We start from the raw sequence: 26,511 nt of genomic DNA, 5'->3' as shown, positions 1-26,511 counted from the left end.
TCTACCGGAAAGTTCTGTCCGTTTTTGGAATAAAACAAAATACAAATTTTTCTTACCATCAATAAATTTTATTAAATAATATAATTGCATTATTAATAATTTCTTGCCAGCGTGAGGGCAGTTTGTATATCCCATTTTTGAAAAATGTTTTATCTTTTGATGCGAAAAATTGAACCAGTGCTTGTTTGATATCTTCTTCATTTTTGAATTTTTTTCCCTTCAAAAAATTGTGTAAGGACAAAAACAAGTGATAGTCGGAGGGTGCTAAGTCCGGGGAATATGGTGGATGCGACAGACATGCTTCTGTAGCATTTCTTCCTTGTTGAAATTCATAAAAATTACAGTGGCATAAGTGAACTTTATCAGTAGCCATGGGTACACTATGGCTTCACACATAAGACTAACGTGAATCAACTTTGCTTTAGTTAATTTGCTATGTCAGTATGTATACATTAAGTGATAAAAATAGAGAGGCACACATGCGCCAAATAAACATGTGCTTACGTGTCGAAACTTGTTGTGATAGAAACGGACAGAATTTTCCGGTAGACCTTATACTTTGCTTATTAAATACAAGTATTGAGGTTTTTCAGTTTTCTCATTAGTGAAATATTTGAAATTAGATAGTTTTGTATAAAAGTCTCCTAAAATATAGAATCTCTTCTATGGTCAAGATATCCATGATAATATAAAGGTGGAACAAAGGTAGGTTTTCTTTTTTTTCTTTTTTTTTTTTTTTTTTTGTGGCAAAGACAGAGAAAGTCAGAGAGAGGAACAGATAGAGACAGACAGACAGGAAGGGAGAGAGATGAGAAACATCAATTCTTTTTGCAGTTCCTTAGTTGTTCATTGATTGATTTCTCATATGTTCCTTGACTGAGGGGCCATAGCAGACCAAGTGATCCCTTGCTCAAGCCAGCGACCTTGGGCTCAAGCTGGTGAGCCTTGCTCAAAGACGATGAGCCTGCGCTCAAGCTGGTGACCTTAGGGTCTCGAACCTGGGTCCTCCACATCCCAGTCGGACGCTCTTGCGCCACCGCCTGGTCAGGCCAAAAGTAGGTTTTCAATAAAGAGAGTTTATTCTTGTGTTATCACTTATTAATTATTGTATGATTTACCATAAGGAAAACTGTAAACTTACTTTTGCTCCATCTTGTATATATTAATTGTAAGATAATCGCAAGTTGAGGTAGAAAACATCGTAAATTTTCTTAGAAAAACCACAAAATACAACAAAGATGCAGAAGCCCTCTCACCCAGCCCTATATTAATATCTGTTGGAATAATGTTATGTAACTCTGAAACATGGTGTTTACTCTAAATCCATTCAACCTGTATTACTGGCATTTCATTTCACTTTGAATATGATATAAACCAATGCAGAGCAAAGTTTTTCCTGTACTCTCATTTCCCAAGGCACTCCCTCTAAAGTGGTGGGTGGTTCTGATTGCTGGTACTAGGGCTTTTTTTGGAATTCAAATAGCACATTGAACAGACAACTCCACAGGCAGTGCCCACAATCTGATGCATCTGCTATCGCATCGTCTTAGTAAGTGTGTAGCTATTTTGACATTAGAATAAAGAGAGATTCATAACCTTTCTATACAAAATGCGTATCATGGATAATTACATTTCCAAAACATGTATATCATACTGACATATGGATAAATTAGTTATACATGTCCAGATAACTATTTACATTCTTTTAAGAGGGCACTCAAAATTTCACAGTGGCCAGCACTGGCAGGTTATAAACTCATTTATACATGTATAAAAATATATTTATATAATAGAAACAGTAGGAAAGCCTAAGTCTGATTAGTGCTATCAAATTAACCAAATCCAAGATCAATTGAGCCAAGGATTAGTGTGGCTGATGGGTCTCCTGATCTGATTTGTTAATTGATACTTTATTTCTCAGTGATTAAGAGTGCATGCTCTGGTATTGGTCTCCCCAATTTCAAATTCCAGCTCCAGCATTACCCAACGGAATGATCTCTAAGCCTTCTTTATCTTCTTATAGGGAGGAAATATGTTATAGAATGGTTATAATGATTCAAGAAGAAAATATATGTGAGAAAAATCTACATAATGGTGATCAATCCCAAGCCAGGTACATGGTAAAATTATCAACTACCTCAACTCCATAATAATAAGTATCATCATCTCTTTACTAAGTAGACACAGAGATATTAGTTCTAAATTAATCCATTATAAGAAAACATTTAGAAATTCAGCACACTCATATAATTGGTATTTTTATACCCGATTTGTGCCAACTAAATAATCACAGATTTTCAAAGCTAGTCCTAGTGTTTCAATTTACTTTTATCTTGAGGAAGGATTATGATAAAGAATATCATATCCCTTATTATTTGAACAAATATGTATAATGGTTTAATAAAGCATCTATTGACAACAAAAGAAGAGAAAGTGTACTTAAGCAATAACAAAAAGGAATTAGATTAAATCTTAAGTATACTTCCTTGAAAAAAGAAAGAACTATTAAGCCTTGGGAAAGTTGATTTAGAATTGCCTTTCTTTTGGTATCTTTAGAAGTGGAGAAAATGCTTTCCACAGATAATTTCAAACTTTTATAGACTCTCACTGCAATGTTCAAGCTACCATGAATTATTTTTTATTTCTACTTGTAATTTACATTTTAACATTTGGAAATTCTTTTGACATAAATAGTGGTCAGGAATGAGTATTCTCTGACCCAATGTCAGATGATGATGCTGATTAGTGCTAACAGATTTCCTGTGCAATAGACCATAGCAGTGGCATTGAGTGTTTCTGACATGAACAAGTGGGTATATTGATGCATTAGTCCCATATCAGCTACCAAAAACCTGAAGGATGTGGAGTTAGGGCAAGACCAGGCGGAGAGATTGATAATGTGATGAGTGAACTGGGTGCTCTGGTGATAGGGAGGTTCAGGAAGATGGAGAAGAAAAATAGCGATTCCCTTGATCATATCACTTAGTGTTACCCATGTACTGTCCTTATGTCCCACCTCCCCAAAAAAGAAAATTAATCTTCACCAGACTCTATGCTTGATGTAGGCAGGGACCCTGCTGACTACAGTGCAACACCAAAGTCGGTGCACCTGGCACAGACAGACACACTTAAAAGATTTGGTGAAAATGGAATAAAATTCTTCCTTTACTTTTTAAAAATCTCATTCCCAGATTACAGGTATTATATTATAGGTATTAATATACCTATGTTTTCAAATATAGTTAAAATACAACAGACTGCAGTACTGTGGACCAATATCATAACCTAGCTACTATGTTCAGCCTATTTCTCTAGGAAAATGTCGAAGCCCCTGTGCACATTAAGTTATAAATGGAAAGCTGGCCTATGTATTAGAAAACTTCACCTTCAAACTCATTCTGTAGGGTGTAAATTACTTTTAGAGTGAAAAACATCTGAGTTAAAATTCTCCAGAGGTTGAATCATTTTCCTAGAAGAACTGTCTTAAGGAGAAGCACAATGTATTTTTTCCCCCTTCTCATTTTGTATTCTTTGAAAGGCAACTCGAGAAGACAGAAAAGCAATTTTGGATAGGCAGGCTGATAGCTCTCAGCTCTACACTATTACTTCATGTGACCCAGATTTTATAATCACCCTGCTTTTCTAAAGTTAGATTTATCTTAAAATGACCTGAATATAGTTCAATTATAATAATAAGGAGTAGCCAGTAAGCACTTCAAATTTTCTAAAAATTCTCATGTAAGCTCTTTTTTGCTTCTTTTACTTATGATAATGTTTCTCAATCATTTATGATTATTCATGCATCTTTTCCCTTATTTATATCAAAAGCTGTAATTTAATAGTTTCAACATTCAACAAATCTCTATATACTTTGGCATGTTAGAAATTAGTGATATCACTGTATGCTAATTTGAATCTGCTATAAATCCAGACTTTTTTTGGAATACTGATTTTTTTGAAGAGTAATCAAAAATATTAATTTTTACTTCTCTGATTCATGAGCCTATATCATAACTCCCAAAGGGATAGAAATAGTATAAAAGAGACCTTAGGTTTGTCTGTCATTTATTTGATACCTGCTCCTTAAAAAAAATTTATTTTAAAGATTTTATTTATTGATTTTTGCAGAGAAAGGAGGAGAAGAGTAACAAGAAGTAGTTGCTTCACTCTAGCTGTTTGTCGGTTGCTTGTCACGTGTGCCTTGACCAGGCAAGCCCAGGGTTTCCGACCAGCAACCTCAGGGTTTCAGGTCAGCACTCTATCAGCTGCACTACCACAGGCCAGGCTGCTACTTGCTCTTTCAGAAGCTGTTTGGTTTAGCTGCCATATAATTTCCACACCCTGCTATAATGGTCTTTTTCCTTTCCTTCTACATTGGTTAGAATTTTTAAATGTTCCTCAACTTAAATGTGAAAGAATAGGAGTAATGTGTTTGTGTTTTAGGCTTGAAATATGAAATAGTCGCTGAGTATTTTATCTAATCTTGATAATAGTTCTATAAAGTCAGGGGATATAAACAGTCTAAAGAATCGAAGTTTGATGGTTTGGATAGAGACTTAATTTAATCACAAAGTGATTGCCTAAGTCAAGTTACCTAACCTCACAATGTCTCAGTTTCTTACTTCCTAAAACACATCTAAAAAGGAGAGGCATTTCACATTCGTTAATCTTTGTGCTTTCCCTTTCTCAATCTATGTGCTTTGGAGCAGGGGTAAAAGATACCCTCTTGTTCCCTCTCTTATTCTGACACTTTCTCCAGTTGAGGTTTTGGCATCAGGATTTTGTTCTCTATTCTGAGATATATCAAAACCCTAATCTATTAGTCAAGAGAATGCTCACTACATCTTTAGGTATACAGACATGCCTCAAGGATTAGATCTAGCTATGTTTGTACAGATGGTATTGAAGAGCCGGTAGCTGATAGATAAGGTTCTTCCCACAGGAAGTGAAAGTGTGTGAAATAAATAGATCAGTAGAAAAACACTTGCCAGTCATACGGTTTTTTGTTGTTATAAATATGTTTCCATGTAGACATTTTAATGAGGATCTTGACTTAATTTAGCTAAGCAACATGTATTAATCAAGGCCTTTCATACGTTAACTACGAGAGTTATGCAGAATAGGGAAATGAGCACTTTTCTTAGAGTCAAAGATCTGGACTGTCGTAGCCCTCCTTGAGAGAGCACAATCTGAGTCTTGGTTTTCTCTTCTATTCTTAGGGACAATAACAAGAGAGGATGAAGAATCTGGTTGTCAAGTCAGATCTCAGAGAGAATTCCAGCTCACTATCTTGCAACCCTGCAACTTTGTGCAAGACCATCAACCTTGCAGAGGCTCAGTTTTACCCGTAAAACTGTATCGGAAGACTATCTGCCATGTTATGATTGTTGTAAAAGATAAATTATATTTCAATTAAAGTTTTCAGAACAAGGCCTGGCACAGAGTATGTGCTCAAGTAAATACAGGTAGCTGCTCTTATTCATGTTTTTGTTATCTGTATGAACAATATTATTATTCTTACAGTGAATTAATGTAGTTGTACAACATAAGTGTAACAAGGGTAAGAGCTAATGTGGTGCATAGTAGATAACTAGTCTACGTTTTAAAGTACTTAATCAAACAGCAGGATTAAAGAGATCAAAGCAGATTGGGGATTCCTTGCACATACTGATATGTGTAGTGTAGTTTGATGTACACAGCAGGCTTTCTTTGGAGATGAGGTTTCTTAGCCAGAAAATATACACCAGAAGTAGCCATCTTGGGAGTTCCACTTCCACTCCTGAGAGGGCTTCTGAGGCATGTGACAACAAAAACTATCATTACAACCACAACAACCAGAACCAGTTCAGGATCTGTGGAGTGTTTACTTTCTGCCAGGCTCCGTTACCAAAGATTTATATGTAATATGCATTTACTTCTCACAAGCCTCTTAGGAAATTGATAATGTTATCCTAGTTGACCAAGAAACATGTGCGGCCACAGAGCTTATTGAAAGGCTTTTATTGGGACCATGTCTAACACGGTTTGAATATCTAATGATGTTAACTTTAAACTTTGTTTTAACATCTCAGCAAGAAATTTCACTTCATTTTTTTCATAGTACTTGTTAAGTAGGAGATTCATGATCAAATTACTATTTGCCATCATGCAAAAGGATGGCCTTGTTATAAGTTACATGGTTATTCCAAAAACCAGTATTTTTCCTTCCATCTGTCCTCATTAAAATATCTCTAAATGCATCAAATATTCATGGAATTTTTCATGTGCCTCTTAATTAAAATGTCTCTTCAAGTTCGATTTAAATAGAGGGCCCTATTTCTCTGGTTGCAGGGTTATAATGTAATTTCTCAACAGGTATTTCACTTATATATATATATATATATTCTAAAATTAGAGATATATATATTTATAGAATATATATATTTAGATATATATATTCTAAAATTCTATTAAGTTTATTCTGTTAAGAAAAAGTGAGAATATTTCAAATGTCTAAATCTAATTCTTCTTTTCTCTTATCTGTGGTTTGTTCATGCATCATCTTTTTATAGCAATGTGATTATTTCAAAATATGACCAGTAAGTAAACAGTACAAGGACCACCCCAGCAACTAGGAAGTAAATTGTATTTGTTTTTGTTTGACCTAGTAAGAAAGAGCTCAAAAAAGAAATAAAATGTATTGCAACTCACATTCCTACACCTTAATTTACTTATTATTTTGAAATTAATTTTCAGTCCCCACACATTCAATTTAACCAGACAAGTTCTTGTTAGGTATGGCATTAAAGAAAATGCCATTTTAATCACTCCCCTGTGTGTATGCCCAGTGCGATAGAAGAACATGATTCACTGAAAATAAACCAGTTTAATTTCTCTTGAATATCTGCTATTGGCAAATATAATATATTGGTAAAGTATAAACTATATGTGGACACACATAAACACAAAGACAGTTTATAACATGTTTATATGTAGTATGTTAAACCTGCTGTCATTATGCCAGAAAAAATATATATACACATATGTATTAAATTAGAGAGTTCTTAGTTAACACACACACAGATGGTCTTACTCATTTGGAATAAAAAATGTCTGGGCCTAAAAGCAAATTTTAGTGCTTATAGGCTTGGGATACTACAGGGAAGGGATAGATCCAGGGAAAAAAAGAGATTACTTTATAATTAAGAAAAAGTAGAAATTTAAACAGATTTTCCTGAATGTTTCTGCCATCATGAAGAGAAAACATAAAATCAGTGTAGAGGCAAGCTGGTCACTTTTTGTTTTGTTGTCATTGCCATCAGCATTGTCTTATCTTCCACCCAAGATTGAGTTTCTTATGCAAATTCACTTTTCTACATTGAGAGCCTTGCACAGTAAAAAGGTAAAAAAAGAAAATAATGTTTGTTGAAATTAACTGATTAAGGGGACATGAGGAGTGGTAGTTTTATACCCATAATTTATTCTTATTTAGAGAGTATGTGCAGATAAAATTTTCATCGAAATTGTCTTCTCATACCAAAAAGGAATGTAAAAAGTCTAAAATATTTTTGATTTTCTTTTCTTTTCTTTTTGTTTTCTAGGTAAGAGGAGAGAAGAGAGTGAGGCAGATTCCCATAAGCTCCCAACCAGGATTTACCTGGCAACCCTATCTGAGGCTGATGCTCAAATACTGAGCTATTTTTAGCACCCAAGACTGTTGCACTCCGAGGGACCTATTCTCAGCACCAGAGGGCCAAGCTCAAACCACTGGTTTCAGGAGAGGAGAGGGATGAAAGGGGGAGAGAACAGGGAGAGAAGCAAATGGCCAGTTCTCCTGTGAGCCCTAACAGAGAATCAAACCCAGACATCCATACACCAGCCAACATCTATTGAGTCACTGGCCAAGGCCAACATCATTTTTCAATGAAGAGAAATGTAACTCATTTCATTTGAAGACAAATGTTAGCTGAAATTTGGAGAGAGAAAAAATTTTGTCTATGCAATGTAGAAAGAGAAATATTTTTCTTTAATTCCAATTAAATGTGATCAAATAGGTCTTATTTATGAAAAACAAAGAAAAAGGAAAAGAAAAACCTTCCTGCTTTTGTCTTTTCCATCATCACTGACCTGCCTAAGTTATTTAGACAACATTGGACACGTGCACAAATTGGCCATGGGAGCTAAAGACTGGTGGTGTCCCTGGGTTCACAGCTCTATTTAATGAAGGTTTCAAGGGCATATGCAAGTGGCAAAAGAACTCAAGTTCCATTAAATAGAAATGTCTATATTTCCAACATTAAAAATTCAGTAATGCTTTGGGGAAAACATAAACCACTATTGTTAGTAATATGAGATTTGAGGTGCCTATTAAAAATAAGTAAATACAAGCTGAAAATTAGATCAATCCCCTTATTTTCAGGTGAGGAAACTGAGGATCAGATGAGCTAAGGGTGTTTGAGTTGGCATTATCTTATCATGAACAAGTTTGGGGATTTCAGTGTCTGATGTTTTTCAACTTTGTTAAAATAAATAGGACAATGAACCATTTATACAGTAGGTGTAGGATTATGAGAACAACTACAAATTAGCATCCCTTCTGCAACATGGCAGAAGGGGAACTGTAACTAATTTAAAGGCAATTCTAACTTTAAAACTGTGTTAGCTTCACAATAGCTAACGCTCAAATACAAAAAGAAAAAAAGGAAAAAATGTCCTGAGGGTGAAAAATCTTGAAGTTATTTCCTCACTAATGGCATTTAGAAAGACACTGAAAAAGTTAACCAGAAACAATAAACTTGCAGTGTTTACTGCTATTTTGCCACTAAGTGATGAAGACATTTTTTCAACATCAGTTTTTCATGATCTTGCAGAATGTAACACCCCATAAATTAGAATTCAAAGCTTCTATTCCAAGCAGGCAGGTGCTGCATGCCTGCCTTATCCATAAACGTTTTAACTGTCTGCCAGGCTCAATGAGAAAAAAAGTAGCCACAATTATTATTTTTTAAGGGAACAGAGTTTCCCAGTTTAAAGAATGATACCTTTAAAATGATCATAACAAAATAGTGGCACCAAATGTTATATCTAGATCATTTATCTAATGTTCTTTTGCATCTGGCCTCATGAATTCAATGAAGCTTCCTCCATCATCGAATTTTATAGTCTTCAAAGGGGGTGGCTGTTAGTATATAAGGTACTAGCTAGTATATGTATATTTACTAGTATACATGGAGATGTATATATAAATATACATCTAAATAGTCTGTCCTTTGCCTGTTGAACCGAGATAACATGCTATATATTGATTTGGATAAGCCAAAATCTTAACATTTGAATCCATAATCACTTTTGACCTTGTTTATCATTTTTTATGTTAGAAAGTCCTCCTCTAACTGAAATCTGATGAACACATTTTTATGTAAAATATTTATTATTGAATTTAATGTTTGTGTGTATAACTTTTTAATCTTTTTGAAAGTATTAGTCTTTTCTTAACAAGGGGAAATCCAAATTGGGACCCCTTGCCCAAATAGTTACTTATTGGAGCCAGCACAATTTTTATATACTCCTTCCCTTTTCTACTGATTTGTAAGGGCTACCCCATATTAACTACTTATATATTCAGGTTCTGTTCTTGTACATTCCATTATTTTATTGATCTGTTTCTTTTTTTTTTCTTGATCTAGTCCCACTTCATTTAATTATTATAGCTTGATAATATGTTCTAATATATGTTATATTTCTCCTACCAAACCATTTATATTAATTATTCTAATAATGTTTATACATTGTATCATACAGAGATCTTTATTTTCTAAATGGATAATTTAAACATATAGTATATAACAGAGCTACTAAAGGTTTCCTTAAATGTAACAGGCCAAAGCTTGTGGCATATTATTCATTCAAAGTCACATAAGGAAAGTTTTATATAGCACAAAGAAATTATATCTTGTTTAAAATGACACTCCTGTCATTATAATAATAGTAAAGCTATAATCCATAAATTATTACAATAATGTTGATTTTAACACAACAGTGAATCTGGCCTTATGTCAGAAAATGCTATTATTTAATAGTTGGAGGATCGATGTAAAACTAAGTCGAGAAATAAAGTCAGAAAAAGGAAGAGAATTAGCACACTAATTCATTTCCAATCATCACAAGGCCCTGATAGAGCTTCTTGAAGTTAAATACAAGGAGTGGGTGGCCTGTCAATCAAAGAGATTTGCAGGACTGGGCAAGAGACTCAGTGCAGGAGAAAGCAAAACGCCCTCTGACTCCACTTTAATGTGACTTTCTTTAAGAGGTAAGGCCACCATCCCCAAGACACACAACGAGTGGTGTGGAGCCAGTAAGTAGTAGACAAGACAGAACCTGAATACCTGTCTCCAAAGCCAGGGATAGACTCTATAATTTTTGTTTTGTTTTGTTTTTCTTCCATGGGATGCTTTTCTAGGGTGGCTAAGTTCTTTTCAGCAATAAAAACTGTAAGATTCTATTAAGCCTCCTTGACCTGAGACTTCAAGAGCTGGTCATCTAATTCATGAGTACTGTACCCAGGTTGTATGAATCCACTTTCTGGACCTAGCTGCCAGCCTTTCCTCTTCAATCACACCTCCACCTGAGAACCCTCAAAAGAGACGGGAAAGCAGACACCTAAGACAGCCAATGCTATTGCTTTTGTATCCACAATAAAAGATTTTACAAAGTCGACTTCTTCCTGAGAAATTGTGTGTAAAAATCTGTTCTGTGATTTTATGAAGGCATGATCTATTGCATGATATATTGATAGATATATATGGATATAGATTCAAACAGCCCTAGGTTTGAATTCTTGCTCAGCTTCTTAATTAGTTATACTGCCTTGGACAATTTCCTTAGTTTCTCAGAAGTAATTTCCCCCTTTATCAGATGAGTTACTAATACTTATTTTGGAGTATTATTTAAGCACATACAGTACTAAGGGCTTGGTCTTTGGCATGAGTGAAGTATAGCCATTATTGTTATTGCTATGGTCTCAAGCGTGTAAGACCTTAAATGTTAAAATCTTAAATATTTAAGAGGGCAGTGCTTGCCATTTAAGTAAAAAAGTGATTACTTCTCTAAAAAGCAAAGAAGTATTTGTGAAGCAATCACTCTCAAATCTTAATGTTTACATAAATAATTCCAAATTTCATAAGTCTATTTGTGGTCTCCTGTGAACTCTACATTTTCAAAGATTTTATCTACTAAACAAATAGTATTTACTAAGGGATACTTACTTTGATCATTTTAAATTTATTAAAGGCATGCAAATGACAAAATGAGATAGCAATCACACTGAGTTGACAGAATTAGAGCCTGATGCAAATAGTTGTTTTATTTTGCTTGTGCTAATAAGAGTGGATATGTATGTAGCCTATTCTAGGTTTGTTGAAAAATTGAGCATAAATAACTGTTTTTCATTTCTAATCTCAAGGACCCTGAAAAGTATAAAGACTCCAGATTGAGAACTATTATTTTTCAATTATGACTGCCTAGCACTGGGTTATTTCTTCTTAATGCATTCTTTAACTATTTCCTTTGGAAAGTCCCAAGTGCTTCAAATGTCAGATGGGTTGTGCCTTTTGCCAAGGGCTTCTTAGTTAACTGTTTATTTAATGAATGGGATTTCATGTGCTGCTGAATTTCTAGTGGCACACATTAGGAAATTCTTGGCAGCGTTTAGATTAGAGAACTGAAAAACATATTGGCTCTACTGAAGCTCAATCAGCTCCCAGGCAGGAGCAGGGCCTCTGCCAAGGAAAATTCACTAAAATAAAAAACACAACGTCCAAACTCTCACATGATCCCAAGGAAAACTGATTTGGGGCTGTGAGATTCAATGAAAGGTGGATCCAGGAATCTCAGGTAGCCCATAAATGAAAGGGATGGAAATGCTTCATGGTTTGGGGAGAGAAACCGAAATGGGATCACCTTGTTTTGGAGGAAGATAGTATGTTTAGATTTCTGGATGGCTTGGAAAATTCAGTGAGCTGCTAAAAATAATAATAATAATAAAGTTCTGTGTCAATTTCTCGTGTTTCTTCCATATGGATAGATTCATGTTTATAAGTGATTGAAAGGTATATTTATTCATTTTGATTAACAAATAATGAATAATTACTACTTTTAAATGGCAATAGCAGTTGAGCCTCCTAGACTAAGTATTCAGATGGCTAAACTTTTTAAATGATTTGGCCTAGTACCCAGACATTGTATAAGCACTGGTTACTAGACAGGTTTTTTATATGAACTGGGAACAAGAAGAATCACTGCAAAATTATCTGGGCTCTCAAAAGTCCCAAATCCATTTATATAGTGGTGGGATTCAGCCAGTCTGCACCAGTTCAGCAGAACCGATACCTAATTTTTTTGTTTTGTATGGTGAACCGGTTGTCAAAATGGCACTTGTAATCAGGGTTCTCTCTAAGGTGGGAGCCTGGACAGCTACCCAATATGGAAATCACGTATTCACATTCCTTACTCTTTTTTAACGTTCATCTGCACAACAGCATATTCTAAGCACCCATAGTGATGTTCATTTTGTCCATAGGTGAAAAAAAATTGCAAGTGAGGATGCCAATCAAGAAGCAATATGGAGTCCTGGCAGGTTGGCTCAGTGGTAGAGCATCAGCCTGGTGTGTGTATGTCCCAGGTTTAATTCCCAGTCAAGGCCCATAGGAGAAGCACTCATCTGATTCTCTACCCTTCCCCCTCTTGCTTTTTTCTGTCTCTCTCTTTTCCTCCCCTCCTGCAGCCAAGGCTCGGTTAGAGCGAGTTGGTCCCTGGTGCTGAAGATGGCTTCATGGCCTCTGCCTCAGGTGTGAAAAATGGCTCCAATTTCAACCGCCAATGCCCCAGATAGGCAGAGAACCACCCCCTAGTAGGCTTGCTGGTGAACACTGGTTGGGGCAAATGCAGGAGTCTGTCTCTACCTCGCCTCCTCTCACTAAAAAAAAAAAAAAAAAAAGGAAGCAATATGGAAATATCTTAACAGTTTTATTGGTTTTTGTCAGGTATTATTTAATATTTTTTCATTAATATTTTAAAACTCTTATAATCTAGTTTTGTATTTCCTTTTAGTGTTCTTATTTAAGTAGTAAATGCATGAAGTAATAAACTACCTTTCAGTATATCATTTTTTTATACTTAAAATGCTCATTAGGGCAGAGAACCAATTGTTAAATTATTTGAATCCCAACATTGGACTTACACACACACACACACACACACACACACACACACACACACACACTCAGTAGTACTACAGAATGAAGAGGGGGTTAAAGATTTTTAAAAATTAAATGATAGTTTGAGAAAATAATGATAAGAATATATTTTCAGTATATCAAGATGACTCTCACCAGCCTACCTGTCAGTACTATAAGAATATCCAGCCTTGTGTGGAACAACGGCCTGTTGCACTAATTACTGTCATCAGTTCCTCCTTCACATCACTGCAGTCTCCCAACCAATATCCCAAAACTTTTCCCTTTCTATAAGAACAATTCCCCGAGTCAGCTTTGCTCACTTTTTTTCTCCTAAAAGTAGCTTCTTTCTCTGCTGGTTTGCTGAAGGCTCCCTGCCTTCTTAGGTGACCAGAGGCCTGGCCATTTTCTTGCTTTATTCAGACATTAAGAGGGTTGAGCTCATCAGCATATAGATGCTAATCCGAGGTGAGGTTGGCCATCTCTTAGGTGGCTAACTGGACATGTGTTCTCTTCATGCCGATTCATTGGCTGTCTTCTACTCCAGCTCAAATACTGAGCCACCCCTCTACTACCCCCCAGCAGATAGCTCACTGTGATTGGCTGTTTACACCCACTTGCTCCTAATTGCCCTGTATTAGCTGGTATGTTGCTTGACATAATGTTAATGTGAATCATAATAGCATCAATAACCAACCATTAAGCACCTTCTAGGTGCCCCATGCTTTTTAAACTACATTACATAAACTCTCTTCTTTCTCACAGCAACCTAATAAAGTAGGAATTTTTATCCCCATACTTAGGTTCAGAGAATTTAATTATCTTTTCCAAATTGCATAACTAACAGATGAATGAGCAGGATTCTAATTCAACATGTACCTGATTCTAGACTCACAGATGTGGTTTTTATGCTAATCCCATAAGATATTGGCTGACTCCTCTTTTCTTAGTCAGCACTGGTTCTGGGCACATTTTCTCAGCCTCATCACCTAAAGGGACACCTTAGGTCTTTTCACTTCCTCCATCAAGTGGTTCATTTGACCAGCTGTGATTTTTCTTAACACTAAGAAAAACACCCCTTAGGTTCCATCCCATTCTCTATCTGCCATGATTTCAGAATAACTTCTCATGGCCATCCTATGGTACTTTGATTTAGTGTCATGTTTATGTTGTGCTAATTTAACTCAATGCCAAGTTACTGAACCATGTTTTAAAGGGAATACAAAATTTGCTTTGAATTTTTTTAGATTTAGCATGAGTAGAAATGACATTCTAAGAGTCAGCTTCGAGTCTCAATTTAGATTTGGTTGTTATAGCCTCATTCAATTAGCAAGAGAATAGTGATGCAACATACATGTTGGGGACTTTGTTTTCTCATTATAACCAATAAAGTCCAGTACAGCAGAGACAGAACTAGGGAGAATGAGTGAGGTGAGTGAGGCACTCACTTTGGATACAAAAACCTAAGGGGGAGAAAAAATGCTAAAAACTAAATAATCAAGAAAACTAATATTTCAAAGCAATATTTCTGAAGTTAATGCAAAAAAAAATTCATGATGAACAAATATTAAAGTTTTAAGTAATGATAGAATTAATATTACTGGTTGCTCCCTTTGCCTCATGCTCCAGTATGGTATTGATATACTATATTTTTCTAGAACTAAAAAGCCCAATTTAATTTATTGGAAACTTATTTATTAGAACAAGTGCCAGTAACTATTAATAGAAGGAGGTTTTTTAGGAAAAATCATTTAGAGAGCATTAAAATTAAGGACCTTATTTTTAAGATATATTAGTCAGTAATAAAACCACTTCAACCTGGCCTGTGATGGTGCAGTGGATAGAGCATTGACCTGAAATGCAGAGGTCGCTGGTTCGAAACTCTGGGCTTGCCCAGTCAAGGCACATATGGGAGTTGGTGCTTCCTGCTACTGCCTCCTTCCCTCTTTCTCTCTCTCCTCTCTCTAAAACCAATAAATAAAATATTTAAGAGAAAAATAAAACCACTTTGACCCAAAGGATAATAACACTAACACTTAGTGTTTGTTAGGTCAGACACTGTTTTTTTTGTTTGTTTGTTTGTTTTTTGTATTTTTCTGAAGCTGGAAACGGGGAGAGACAGTCAGACAGACTCCCGCATGCGCCCGAACGAGATCCACCTGGCACGCCCACCAGGGGCGATGCTCTGCCCACCAGGGGGGCGATGCTCTGCCCCTCCGGGGCGTTGCTCTGCCGCGACCAGAGCCACTCTAGCGCCTGGGGCAGAGGCCAAGGAGCCATCCCCAGCGCCCGGGCCATCTTTGCTCCAATGGAGCCTTGGCTGCGGGAGGGGAAGAGAGAGACAGAGAGGAAGGAGGGGGGGGTGGAGAAGCAAATGGGAGCTTCTCCTATGTGCCCTGGCCGGGAATCGAACCCGGGTCCCCCACACGCCAGGCCGATGCTCTACCGCTGAGCCAACCAGCCAGGGCCGGTCAGCCACTGTTTTAAGCACTTTATTCATTTAATCTTCAGGACAACCTGCTGAGATAGAAGAGCAGGCTCACTGTCACAGAAGTCCATTCATCAGACTACAATGTCTGGGGAGCTGTGCAATATGGTGACTCTGGTAGAAATGGAGACCCCACGTTCACACAGAAAGTGGCAGAACCAAGTTTCAAATATGAGCAGTGTGGATCCAAGGCCATTGCTCTTAACAACATTTAGAAGCGCACTGAGCTCCTGAAAGATAGAAGCAGTCTAGCTTTATTCCTGCCTTAATCTGCTACCCTCTCAACCCTACAATGCTGTTAACTTTCATATTAATTATTCCAAGAATAAAGATCTTAGCAAAAAATTTTACAGAAACTAGTCAAAATTGTAAGGTGTGAAGATGTGTGTATAGTATGCATGTGTGTATAAAAATATGTGTATGTATATATTTTTCAACTATTTGTCATTGAAGTCACCTCAAGAGTCAATCATACTGACTTGAGAACTACAAGATATCTCTGACATTCACCAATCGAATCTACAGGTCAAACGTAAAAACTATACTACCCCCTCTAGATATTTTTACTAAATAGTGATGAATAAATAAAAACGAATTCAACAGCCCACAGGCACTAAAAGGCCTATACAATCGACTAGCCTTTGACAGTGGTGTTAGACTAACTTCCACAGGCATATAACTAGTATTCTGACATCAATCAGCCAGAATTACCAAAACTGTAATTATGCAATGAAGCTAGAGCACTGTAAATAATTATAAACAAAAGAATAATGGATTCAGAGTACAGCCTTTAGATCATATCTAAAACACGGGTTCTTTTAAGGAATCACTGTAACCAGTTTGGGTATATGTGGATTTCTGTTTTGTTTTTTACAGAGACATAGAGACAGTCAGAGAGAAGGAGAGATAGGCACAGATAGACAGGAAGGGAGAGAGATGAGAGGCATCAATTCTTCATTGCAGCACCTAGTTGTTCATTTATTGTGTTCTCATAAGTTCCTTGACCAGAGGGCTACAGCAGAGTAAGAGACACCTTGCTCAAGCCAGTGACCTTGGGTTCAAGCCAGTGACCTTGGGCTCAAGCCAGTGACCGTTGGACTGAAGCCAGCGACCATGGGGTCATGTCTACAATCCCATGCTCAAGTCAGCGACCTCCTGCACTCAAGCTAGTGAGCCCATGCTCAAGCCAGCGACCCCCTGCACTCAAGCTAGTGAGCCCACACACAAGCCAGCGATTTTGGGATTTCAAAACTGGGTCCTGTGTGTAAAAGTCTGATGCTCTAACCACTGCACAACCGCCTGGTCAGGCTGGATTTCTGATTATATGGTTTACCACTAAATTAAAGAGCAAACAAACAAAAGCTTCAATGGCCTTACTGTAGAAAAATTATTAGATTTTTTTTTTATTTCAGGACTATAATAAGCCAGTATCAAAGTGGCAATATATTTGAGGAGCAATATGGAGCAAGGCTGGGTCTTGGAAAAATGTTTTTTCAGAGAAGGAGGGTTAGTTAGGACACAGGATGGCAGCAGAGTATTGAGGGGAAGAAGCAAAGGCACAAAAATATGGAAGTAGAATTTAAAATACTTTTATTCTACACAAACAGTTGGACATTTCCATAGCACTGGCAAGTAGGTCAGTGTTAATAATTATACAATATTCCTTGATATATATAATCTCATTTAGAATTAATTTCTTTTTTTTTCTGACAGACACAGAGAGAGGTATAGATAGGAACAAACAGACAAGAAGAAAGAGAGATGAGAAGCATCAATTCTTTGTTGCAGCACCTTAGTTGTTCACTGATTGCTTTCTTATATGTGCCTTGACCAGGGGGCTCAGTATTTGCTCAAGCCAGTGACCTTGGGTTCAAGCTGGTGAGCTGTACTTAAACCAGAGGAGCCCGCACTCAAGCTGGAGACCGCAGTGTCTCAAACCTGGTTTCTCTGTGTCCCAGACCAATGCTCTATCCACTGCATCACAACTTGGTCAAGCTAGAATTAATTTCTTATAAATGTAGTAAGTCCAATAATCTCTGCCCCTTTCTCCTATGGTATGATATATAATTTTATTTTGAAATCAAAGTGTTTTCTATAGCTTGGTCACTTGTATGACTGGATCAGGGAGAGGTGATACTCTAGCATTACACTCCATGCTATGCAAATGTAAATCTTTCTGTATTGGCTAAATAAATATTAATGAAAAAAATCATTCTCTCATAAAGAATAATGTGTTTTTTCTGGCAATACTTCTAAATGAGGATGTTCGTCGTAATGCTTTTTATTCTGACTAATACATACCAGCAAGGAAAAGCGGTATAAGGGAAGTGAGGATAAAAGTGGTTTGGACAGTCACTTAATCACAATATTGTGCTGCTTTACCAGGTCACAAGAGATCACTTACACAAATGGAGACTCTCTTTGACAAGCAGGCTAAAGCTTAAACCCCAAATCACAATGTCTACACTATAATAAAAAATAAGCATTTAACAAATTAAAACCACAATGAGATACCACCTCACACCTGTCAGACTGGCACTCATCAACACAACAACACAGAATAAGTGCTGGTGAGGATGTGGAGAAAAGGGAACCCTTCTGCACTGCTGGTGGGAATGCAGACTGTTGCAGCCACTGTGGAAAAATGGTATGGAGATTCCTCAAAAAATTAAAAATGGAACTGCCCTTTGACCTAGCTAACCCACTTTTAGGAATATAACTTAAGAATACCAAATCACTGATTCAAAAGAAGAAATGTACCCCCATGTTTATTTCAGCATTGTTTACAATAACCAAGATCTGGAAACAGTCCAAGTGTCTGTCAGTGGACAAGTGGATTAAAAAGCTGTGGTACATATACACACAATGGAATACTACGTGGCCATGAGGAAGAAGGAAATCTTACCTTTTGCAACAACATGGATGGACCTGGAAACTATCATGCTAAGTGAAATAAGCCAGGAAGAGAAAGAAAAATATCATACGACCTCACTCATTTGAGGAATCCAATGAACAATGTGAACTGAGGAACAGAACAGAGGTAGAGGCGGGATCAAAGGGGTCAGAGGGGAAGTGGAAGAGAAGATGGGATCAGAGAAGGGAAAGAGATTAGTGAAATTATATATACATAACACAGCGTTATAGAGAACAGGACAGCAAATCCTGGAGGGAAGGGGGGAAGGCGTTGGGGGGGCCGGGGGGGGACCGAAGGGAACACGGGGGTGGGGGGAGATATATTTGGTGGAACACTTGAATCTATGTAAACACAATAAATTAAAATCATAAAAAAAGACAACAAATTGGAATAGAATTACAGAAAATTTTTTAAAAAATAATAAGCATTTATTGGTCATAGCTTTAGCTATAAAAGCAAGGATCTGTTTCTTAAGAAATCTAGTTGACACTAGGAAGCCTCTAAAGGAAATATTAGTTTAAATAATCACAATATAAAATATCTCCATTGGTGATGCTTAAAAAAATAGAAGCATAACTCTAATAGCTAATTGCATCAAATATACATATATATATGTATGTATGTATGTGTATATATATATTCAGAAAACTAGGTTTGCACAGAGAAGGAGCCTCAATCATTAAGTTAGAATTTTGAAGAAAATTGTATTAAGTCTTCCAGGTCTTGAGAAGGCCAAAAAAGAAGTAGCTTTTACATTCTCAAATACAACAAAGGTAATATCTGGTAGACATTAAACCCATGTAATTTTATCTTTTGTAATCATAATTCCTAATTGTCAGAGGGTGTTTCTATCTAGAGGAGTATTTCACATTTCTTGTTGTCCCTTGATTCCTGACCTACTAACTTACAGCTGAAAACATTTGAGAAACATGTAGTCCTGCTCAGTTTTGGGGTTGGTAGGATTTGTGTGTGCATATGTTATGTATAATATATATATATATATATGTTTTTGGTTAACCCCTTCACCTTCCTTCCTCCAACCTCCCAACCCTTCTCTCCTCAGACAGCTTTCAGTTTGTTTCATGTATCCACGCCTCTATCTCTGTCTTGTGTGTCAGTTTATTTTGTTCATTAGATTTCGCATATAAGTGAGATCATATGGTATTTGTATTTCTCTGACTGGCTTATTTCTATTAGCATAATAATCTCCAGGTCCATCAATGCTGTTACGAAAGGTGAGATTTCCTTATTTTTTATGGCCACACAGTATTCCATTGTGTAATTGTACCACAGCTTCTGAATCCACTCATCTACTGTTGGACACTTAGGCTGTTTCCTGATCTTCTTGGCTATTATAAATAATGCTGCAATGAACATGGGGTACATATATCCTTTCAAATTAGAGGATAGAGTCCTAAGAAATATGAATGGAATCTATGGGTTAAAAGGTAGTTCCAATTTTAATTTTTTGAGAAAATTCCACACTGTTTTTCATTGTTGGCTGTACCAGTCTGCATTCCCATGAACAGTGCACTAGGCTTCCTTTTTCTCCACATCCTCACCAAAGAGGACATACACATGCCAATAGATGTATAAAATTATGCTCAATGTTATTAATCATCAGAGAAATGCAAATTAAAACTACAATGAGATATATCACCTCACAGCTGCCAGAATGGCGCTCATCAATAAATCAACAAAGAGCAAGTGTTAGTGAGGATCTAATAAGATTTTTTAAAGTCCATAGTGATATTTTATACACTGAGCATTTTTATTTGTAAAAGTCACACTTTTAGAACCACACAGCAAACAACTTGGACAGAACAGCAACAACTTGGAGGAAGTCCCTGAAACACAGGAAGGAGAAAACCATGCATACACTTGGGGGGGATTAGAACAAGGGGAAAATACAAAGGGTAGACGAGGCAGAAAGAGAGGCCCTCCTCCTCAGCAGAGCTGAACCTGAAGAAGACTGACCCCCCAGACATGACTGGAGAATTCAGAAACTGCCGGTGCTGATACCACACTCACCTGGGGAATCTGAAAGCCTCTCAGAGAATCCTAGCTTTGGGAAGAGTCTCTAACCATCAAGGCCTGGGAGTGGAGGAGGTAATGGCAGAGGGGGATAGTCTAGGAAAGCCTCAATGGCTCCAGAAGACTGCAGAGAAGTTTGTGGGATCCTCAGGTGGACCAATAAACAGTAGGAGGACCAAGGGACCAGAAGAGATCTGAAGCCCAGACAAGCTTTCTGGAATCTTGGACCCAAAGACAATTACAAAATCCCAAACCTAAAGGGTGCATGCTAACACAGTGCCCAAACCACAACTACATCTAAATCCATAAAGGATGGCTAGAGACAGGCTACTTGAGGGACATCACAGGGAGGCCAAGCTGATCCCAAGGAAAGTCTTCAGACTACAATTTCCTCCCCCAGTTCCTGCAGATAGAGAAAAGAGAAATCCCCCCTCAAGAGAAAGAAAAAACTCTGATCACGAATTTGAAATCTGAGTTGGCTGACTATATAATTACTTGAAATAAATATTTTTTAAACAAGAAGAAAGTAAATGGGCTAAAATTGAAATTTTTCTATACCACTTGTCCTCAAAACACCATCAGCAGGAATGGAAAATTAAGAACAAGATTAGTACCAGAAAAAAAATAATTTACATACTTTTCTGCATGTCTTCTTTAAATTGCGTATTTTATATGTCTTTCTTACTCCCATTCTACTAAGACAGGAAGGCTGTCTATATAATGAAGGCTTTCTCATGTTTAAAATATGTGGCCAACACCAGGCAGGTGGTAAATGTGATGCTGGGCCAAATTCTGCAGCAGGAATTCTTCCCAACATGCTCTGGGCAAAATGTATATGATGATATTACTTTTGTTTTTAAATGTAAGGGTCTTTCTTGTCTGGTGGGCTCTTTTCTGCTTTTCTAAGTGTATTTCTCAATGTCCTCTTTTATAAAAATAGACTCTTTTAGCCCATTTCTTATGCGGGTGACATTAGTAACCTCATAGTTAATAATAACAATAATAGCTACCATTGATTAATGTCCAGTATGTGCCAGTCAGTGTGTATTGCAAGCATTTTTATTGTTATATCAATTATCCAAAGCCGGTTTTTGTATCCCCATTTTCAGCTATGGCAACCAAAACTCAGAGAGTTTAAGTAACTTTTCTAAAGTCGCACAGCTAGTAAAAGCTCATTCCATTATATTACTCTAAATCCCAACAAACGAGTTCTAACAAATGAATGAACCCCGACAACCGTTGAACAACAGAAGGGTCTATGAGAGCTTTCTTTTCCCTATCCAACATTCATCTTCGGGATTATTCATTTTTTCTGTACATGGAAATTACTGGATATCAGAATGACTTTCAAAATACTGAGACGTTTTGGTTCTAGTTTCAGCTCTGCCATTCATTGTGTGCATTTGGGTTTTCAGGTCTCTCATCTGAGCAATGGAAATAAAAACTGCCTTCTTTCCCTCTCTGTATATGAAGAGTATTTCTAGCTTTGTGTTGATTAATACAGGATCGAATGACATGCAAAAGTACTTTTATAGTGAATCTAAAATGTAGCATTACATTTCTATGTAAAATTAATATCAGATATGATGATGACTGGGGAGAAAATTTTAATTTGTAGACTTTTGTTTCAAAGGTTGGTCCAGGAATTAAAGACATGATGATAAGGAAAGATCCAGTCCCTGCCCCGAGGAGCTCCCAGACTTATGGAGGGAGTTAGCCACATACACGGCTGGTAGATGTCACAACAGGGAGACAGATAGGAACAAAAATAATGTTACAAGTCAGAAGTCAAGCATCTGGAGCCCTGCTTTCCAGGTGTCAGAAATAAGGCCTGGATGGGAAATGTTTGACCCTCAGTTGGGGGGGGGGTGTTGTGTGTAAGAATTTTAAATTAGTTTATGAGAAATATAAACTTCCTAGAAAGTATGTTTACATTTAGAGACTTATAATTAAATATGTCAATATTTTAGTCTGTACTACAAGCAAGTAAAGGAATAAAACAGCTACTCATTAGAGATAGAGCCCCAAAAGTATACAAAGCTATGTAATTTAAAAAATATATCATAGAGAATTTAGGTTTTCTTAAAAATTGAAGTTTCTTATGAACATAATAGCTACCACTGATTGGATGTGTTCTGTGTACCAGGGATTGCACAAAGGACTCTGTCGGAATACTCTCATTTCACTTTTATTCTGATAGTTTCATGTGGTAACAACTGGCATCATCCCCATTTCACAGATAAATAAACTAAGCATGGGAAAGCTCCAGTGGGCCTTCTCCCAGCCAAGCCACAGCCACAGAGCTAGGAACTGGGAGGTTGGAACCCAGACTGTGCGGCTCCACAACACTTACTCCTAGTTTCTAACTATTATACACTACACTGTCCCTGACGAGGACAATCTGTGAGCTACGAAGGGAAAAAAAAGTGAGTGCTCGTTGATATAAAAGTTGCTTCTTAAATCAGGGGGAAGAAACAGCAGGGTAATTTTTTTCCACTGCACCACTCTGCAGCTCTGCACAGAAAAGATGGCTGCTCATTAAGCCGCCGACCAAGCACAAGGATTAAGTTCCCTAATAAACTCCTCCAGTATTTCCTGAAGGCAAGAAAATAACACCCACAGCTCCAGTGAATCTAGCAACAAATGGCCTTTCACTGACTAACACAGAATATAATGCGATCTGCCCAGTAAGAAAGATTACATTTGGGGCACTGCATCCTCAAGAAAGGAATGACGGTCGTCAGGGTTTGTATGACAAGAAGTGATTACATAAAAATTCAGTGATTTTTGTTGTAACCTACCCTGAAAAATTATATAGAGAGATGTTGCTAGATATTATCATATATCAAATATATTCCCTATTGAAATATTTGTTATTTTTGTTGCTGCATATGCAAAAACAGCCTCCAATAGTTTTTCCCTAGCATGTGTACATAGCATTGGCTTTTACAAGGTTCTAATCTACTGATAAAAGATTTATTTAGCCTAAAGAATAGCCCACTTTTGCTTCTCTCCTTCTAATATGTCAATAAATGAACACCACAGTAGAGAATAGAAACTCTCTACATGTAAAAAGTCAGTAAAAGGAAGCAGTCCGCAATGCCATCTACCCAATAGAAATAGATCGAACTGGTGGACATCTGACAAGTTCCCTTAAATTGCCAAGTGGCTTAAGGCAACGTCCCTCCAAACTGTTTGAGATATTGGCTTTTGTCAAGAAAAGCAGTCTGAAGTGAAGTCTGGATATGCACCAAAAGCTTCAGTCTTCAGGGACTTTTCAATTTCCTCCAGTATGCAAGTTTGGAAACTGAATGGTTCAGCATATCTCTAATAAAAAAATCATCTCCCAGGGCTCCTTTTCTATGTAGGCAAAATCAAATTAACTTCAAACAGAAGAGGTTAGATGCATACATAAAAGAAGTATCTAACTGTAACATCATCTCATTCGAGCTCTCTCAGGTCTCCTCATGCCTACCCAGGAGAGAAATCCAAATATTAACTTCACCCGATATTACTCTGCAAAATCTAACGAGAAGCATGGTTTCCAAAACGGAATGGCACTGAGTCAGTGTCGGGGTTTCCATGGTCAGGGTTTGACCACAGCATAATTTTCTGAATTTTTGACATTAATATTTGCTGAGGGCCAACAGGATCCCAAACTCCTTCTCCAGCCCACAGATTGTGCACCAGCCTTATTGTGATCGCCGGGCAGCCATTGCATCAGGGGGTCCCCGTGCTTTGGCTGGAGGAACTGAGGTGATAGTCTGTACTTTCTGGGCATGTTCACCATGCAGCCTCCCCCAGCAATGATGCATCGCACTAATATGCTCTCACAGTGCACTCGCCGGGATGTATGAGAGCAATCCATCACCAAAACGCTTTAGCTTACATGGTGTTCTGGCAGTGAGGTAGAACTGGTTGCCAGAGGCACATTTAAAGACTTAATTTCTAACGTTTTATAGTAAATGATGTCTGCATCACATTTTGGGTGATTTTGAAGATATATTTTGAGAGTCTGTTATGGTCAATCATTGGGATTCAATGCTACTCCCCATCAGGGAAAGCATTCTAACAGCACGTCATTTTCAACAGGAATGCTCAGCCATTCAGCTCCCCTGAGTGTGAGGGAAGAGGCCCTTTGTGCATGGTTTTGCTATCAGCCCTGCATTCTGATGCTGGGTGCATCTTCTCCAGGAGGGACCAGATGGGCTAGTGGTGGGGTCTGGGCAGGAAATGTGGGGCTGCTAGGAGGTGCTTTCTAGCACCAACACCTACTTCCAGGGTTGCAATCCTGCTCTCTCGTTAATGGCAGGTTATGCATGGCTATCGTTGTGTGTGCAAAATAATTCTGATCTTTCTTTTCGCTGTCTAATTTTATTGAAAGAAAAGATATAGTAACTTTTAGAAAACGAGCAATTTACAAATTCTAAAAATAGATATTAGACTTTCTACTATTATTTTGGGGGGGAATTATCCAGAATGTTTCTAGATGTACATTCTAAGAGGGCAAAGCCCATATCTCTTATAGTTTTTTTTTCCTGTTTATCACTCTTGGCCTGTAGAAAGTGTTCAGTAAGTATTTGTTCAGTGTATTAATAGTCATGCTTCTCTTTGACAGAACTATTTCATCAGCAAATTCTTTATTTGGATGCAAAGCATGACTTCCTTCAAATGTAATTGTCCTCTCTCATAGCTAGAAACTTGTAATGGTAAATAATGACAGTTCTTTTTAAAGAAATGGTTCTAATATATAAAGCTTGCTTAAAAAGCCAAGCTAAGATGATCTTTTCTATAAATAAATATTAAAAGTTACAAATAAAACATGAAAAACAGAGAGAGAGAATGAAACAAAGAGAATGAAAGAGAGAAGTAGACAGAAAAAGACAAAATAATTTGATTATTAATAAAAGTTAGTGCATTTCTTATACATATAATTTCAGAAAAATATTTCCCAAAGAGGTATCCACCTACATGGAGTTTATGTTGTGGGGGTCACTATAAAAATGAAAGAATAATTTGTATATGTATTATATCATTAGTGTTATTTTATGATCAAATTTAGTATATTGTAGCTTTTAGCTACGTTAGTGAAAAAAACTATTTAGTATATTCCAGCATCAGTCATAGACATTATTGGCTATTTTTGACAGTGTCACATATTCTGGAGGTCTAATACTAAAAAAAAACCCACAAAAAAAAACCTAAAAGTACTTATATATTTGCATTTCAAACTAAAATCAGTGCGTTACTGATTGCCTTCATGTTGAGTCAGGTTTTGCTCTTTTTTCCTCGTGATACTATATATCATAGGTCTCCCAAAGAGATTTGATTTTAAGCTACATGAAGGGGAAAAGAATTACAGGGGGTCATCGGGTTATGACAGTCTCAATATACGACATTTGAGTTTACGATGCTCACTCCAAAAAAACTTAAATAATTGAGACGTAAGTGTTTTTGCTGTTATGGATGCTTTGCAATGCTATAGGCAGATTTTGGAAGAGAAGAAGAAGGTCTGCAACAGATCCTGTACCCTCTACATCAGCTGCTTCTCAAGATGAAACACCTGTAGTAACAGCTAGAATCATCTCCAGCGTCTCCTGCATGTTCCTTAGACAATCCTGATTCACCTGCCCCAGTAGCTCCAGCACCTTCTGCAGGTTCTCCTGCCTCTCCAGCTTCCTCCTCCCAATAGGTCACTGTCTCCCACCTTGCAATGACCCTTCCAGGGTGCAAGCCAACCACAGGAATAAAGGTAAGGCGTTATTTTACACTCCTTTTTGTCATTTTTTTCTGTTATTACAGTACAGTGTACAGTACAGTATACTTATGTCCGTTTCCTTTTTCTGTGGCTTAGTTGTGTTTTA

General features: G+C 37.1%; 1 protein-coding gene across 18 annotated transcripts in view; it reads right to left on the bottom strand.

Moving 5' to 3' along the window:
• The window catches only part of NRXN1 (neurexin 1), a 1,251,736-nt gene that overhangs the window by 716,486 nt on the left and 508,739 nt on the right, over positions 1 to 26,511 (bottom strand). The gene's annotated exons all lie outside the window — the stretch shown is intronic.

This window comes from Saccopteryx leptura, chromosome 3, assembly GCF_036850995.1.
Source record: "Saccopteryx leptura isolate mSacLep1 chromosome 3, mSacLep1_pri_phased_curated, whole genome shotgun sequence".
Classification (NCBI taxonomy): domain Eukaryota; kingdom Metazoa; phylum Chordata; class Mammalia; order Chiroptera; family Emballonuridae; genus Saccopteryx; species Saccopteryx leptura.
This window is presented reverse-complemented; position numbering and strand designations above follow the sequence as displayed.